Source organism: Dermochelys coriacea, chromosome 1 (assembly GCF_009764565.3).
Source record: "Dermochelys coriacea isolate rDerCor1 chromosome 1, rDerCor1.pri.v4, whole genome shotgun sequence".
Lineage (NCBI taxonomy): Eukaryota > Metazoa > Chordata > Testudines > Dermochelyidae > Dermochelys > Dermochelys coriacea.
The window spans coordinates 149,603,957-149,607,921 of record NC_050068.2 but is presented as its reverse complement, the minus strand read 5'-3'; the positions used below and the strand labels follow the sequence as shown (position 1 = coordinate 149,607,921).

General features: G+C 42.7%; 1 long non-coding RNA gene across 1 annotated transcript; it reads left to right on the top strand.

Annotated features, from left to right (window-relative positions):
• The first annotated feature begins 1,376 nt into the window (after positions 1-1,376).
• On the top strand, positions 1,377-3,641 carry LOC122458149. The gene is made up of 2 exons (XR_006278032.1): positions 1,377-1,855; positions 2,341-3,641. It is a non-coding gene; the product is annotated as an uncharacterized LOC122458149 (long non-coding RNA).
• Positions 3,642-3,965: the final 324 nt, after the last annotated feature.

Here is a 3,965-nt window from a genome sequence, read left to right as displayed (position 1 = left end):
TATTTAATTATTGATACACAGTGGAACAGCTCCCACAGGAGAGACTGAAACCCACCCACAAGAGCATATCCAGACATCCAGTGGTTAGGTCAGTCACCTGAGAGGCGAGCAACCTAACTTCAAAGCCCTTCTGCACATCAGGGAGAGGGGAGACTTGAATCTGGATTTCACACATTCCAGGCATGTGTCCTAACCACGGGGCTAAAGGTTGTAAGGAGGCTGCTCGCTCTCCCACTGCTGCATTTTTGCCCCCAAACAAATAAGAATCAACCCCCTGATACATCCTGGGACCACTAGCCAAGTTTGCCTGTGAAGGGTGAGCTGGAGAAGAGAGATGTATCGCCCTTGCATAGATTAAGGCAGTATAATAGTTTCCCCTGCCTTCACTGATCACAGCCTCAGGTATAGAGCCAGGCTGTTTGCATGAGGAGTTTGTTCTGATGGAGCTAAACGGGGGAAGCAGACGGGTGCGTGCTCTTTTAATCCCTCTCTGCATTAAACGGAATGCTTTTAAGTGGGGGGCTGCTAAATCATTCATGCTCCTGTTTGCTTCTTTTAGCAATTTGCTCTCTAATTGCTGCTGTTCGCATTGATCGCGCGCGGGGCGGGAAGGGAGTCCCTGGAGTCTCCCAAGTTGGCGGCTGATTTATCGAGTATCATGCCTCCTCCTCTTTCACCTCGCTGGAGCCGCTGGCTCGATTTTAAGGCAGGCGCGCGCGGCTCAGCACCTGTTCTCTGCGGGGCGGGGCGGGGCGGGGCGGGGCGGCTCTCCCCCGGTGTGAGCTTTGCCTTTATTGCCCGTTGGCTCCTCGCTGTGGCTGGGGGAGCCAGGCTGACTCCCTCCCCCCCAACCCCTCCCCCTTTTAAACTTGGTGTTTCTTCTGCCTCAAGAGCCGCCTCCGGGTGCGGAGCCGGACGGGGCGAGAGGCTCAGCGCGCGCGGCCGAGGGTTGGTTCGCTATGGCGGGAGCGGGGCGTCCCGAGGACCCCAGCGGGGAGTCAGCGGCGGACGAGTTCGGGGAGATCATCCGGAGCCGATCTGGTAGGAACCGCTCGTTTACTTACCGTCGGGGCGTGTTCAACCCCAAGCGCTGGAGCGTGGGCCCCGGTCTTGTTTTCTTCCCGGGGGGGGGTCCAAGAAGTCCCCTCAAGCCGGCGATGTGTTTGGAGAAGTCTCCCTCGCTGCGAGAGGATCTGGATTAAAAAGCCCGCTGAATGCGTGTGCACATGGCTGCGGAGAGCGCCCTGTGCGAGCGCTCAGCTCATGCACGAGACCAAGCGATCACCCTTACCCCACCTGCGAAGTGAGTTGTAGGGGTAGATCAATGGCAGGGGCACTTCTTGAATTTGACCAGACGCCTATTACCCTGTCAAGAGCTGAGTGTTAACGCACGTTGAGCGGGTTGTATTTTCGGAAAGCTATACTGTCAAGAGAGAAAATGTACGGGCAGGCTGATGATCGGTATTTACTTATTGCAACATGAATGCAGTTAGTGGAGGGGGACGTTGACATTTTAAAGCTATGGGAATAATTTAAAAAAACACACACACACACACACCCCACCAAAAACTTTAGGTTGGTTAATGAAGTGTAGAGGGACTTATCCACCAAGTTTAGAAAAACTGTGCATTTGGAATAAGTGGTTTGGGTGAAGTTCTTACTACTCTTCCTTCTTACAGAATATAAAAGGTTTGGACTCAGGCAATCATATAAGGTTGTGGTGCCATTTGTGTAATAGGGCAAGCTATTAAAGCTGTAAATGGAAGCAGCTGTAATGCTTCCCCATATGCTAAAGTTTCAGGAGCCTGAACTCCCTGTTTAGCCTTGGAAAGGAACCAAATCTTGGGTAGTGAAGGTATTTATAGACCATTCAGAATTTACACATTTACAATGTAAATAGACACAGAAATAGAGGCGTACTTAATTATTTTATCTTTGGAAAAAATATAAGCTAGCCTGGCAAAGTAAAAAGGTGAGAGGATAAGGATCCCTAAGAGAGCGAGAAGTTTTTTTTTTTTTTTTTTTTCCTGGTCTAATTTGTAGCACTGCTGCCTCAGTAAAAAAAATCTGCTTCCAGGTGATTTTTGGGAAGCTTCTGGCCTATTGATAAGTAATTTAGGTAACAAAGTTCTGGGTTGGCAGAATGTAGAATAAACTCCTCCCCCTCCCCCATGGGTGCATGGTTTTCATTATCCCAGGATACAGAGAGCCTTGCAATATTATAAGTGCAATTCTTCTTTGAAATTGTAGTAGTACAAAATATTTGCTTGGAATCTATGCTCCTTAAAGTGTGTTTCTTAAAACTGCATCCACTGCATAGTGGTCTTCTTAAACTTACAGATGAAAGGGTCTACTTGGTACTTTGACTTTCCTGTGCGATATTCCAGAAAGTAGGCGTCATTGAGAAGAAGCAGTGCATTTAGGTGGACGTTGCTGCAGAGATCCTTCCACACCCAGATTTTTCCAGAACTACTTGTGGCTCTGATAACAAAGTTTCTTTGTTGAGAAGTTGCATCACTGCAGGATGAAAAAGCTGGAAAGAAAAGTTATCCAGCAAACTCCTTCCACTTTGATTTCTAGTCAAGTTAGTGGTATTGCAACCTACAGCTGCAACAGTGAATCAACCCAATTCTAAATTTAGACAACTTATATTTTTGGTAGATATAGAATGGAAGATAATTACCACAAAAACAACAACAACCCTTAACTTTAAAAGGATAAGCTATTAGCATGTTTTTATGCATGGGAGTGGGTATTAATTGAAAACAAAAAGCTTGAAAACTTACATAAAATATTTTTTGTGTGTGTGTGGGAGGTTGTGATCCTCCAGAGATTGCTTTAGGAAAGTTACTGTTACTAACTTCAGTTGATCACTTAACAAAATATCTTATTGCTTAGTAAAGTACTGGAGGGTTTTATTATTGTTATTATTATTTCTTTCTACATTGTTTCCTCTGTATAGTTAATTGTAACTTGAATAACACAAAATGACGAGATGTATTCATATATACACTTCCTTGTTGTCTCTTCCCCTCTCTATTTTCCTTGAAAGCCTGTCTCCAAATCAATTTAGGTGACCACAGAAATGTTAAGCATGTTGTACTAAATCTGAGCAAAAAAAAAAAAAAAAAAAAAATCAAAATAGATAGGGTTTAAAATACTTCTTTCCACTTTGCTCTTGTGTCTGAGTGTAATCAAAATAATTTGGATGTTTACAGAAGTCGTGGAATTCAGAAAGCAGGTTTTTAGATTATAAATTGCATTGTATCTTTAATAATTCCACCATTGTTTGAGGGTTTTGTGGACCACACAGTTTTAAATAGTAATCAGGAGGAATCTGAATGTTATCATTTTTTAGATTTTTTTTTTTTAATAGCTTTCATCACAGATGTCTAACTCTTTTGACTTTCAAAGGGTGTTGAGCATCTCACTCTCATAAGAAAATCTGGTCACTCATATAAACAAACAAGCAAAAAAACCCACCCCAACCCTGGAAGTTTAAAATTATGTTTAGAGTTTGGTACTGCTTTTTAGGCCAAAACTATTGGTTTTTTGGTCTCTTTTGCCAAAAAACACAGATTCATATTGTCTGACTGAAACATTGCATGAATTTGTGTCAAATTCACCAACTTGTTTCAGTTTAAAAACATAACCAAATTTTTTTATTTGAAACAGCTTTCATCTCTAATTTTACTTGGTTTATTTTAAAAAAGTTAAAAAGCAAACAAAACATTTCATTTGACTGAAAGGAATTTTAAAATTTATTTCTTAACTTACTGAAAAACTCTCATTTTGGTTTGGCCCAAAGCATTTTTTTTTTTTTCATTTGGCAAGTGAACTGAAAAATCCTGTTCACACAGCATCTACCAGAGGTAAATATTTTTAAATCAGTAGGCCCATGTAACTTCCACCCAAGAGTCCGAATAGAGTTGACTCAGAGACTTCTAGCCCACCAAACTTACTGT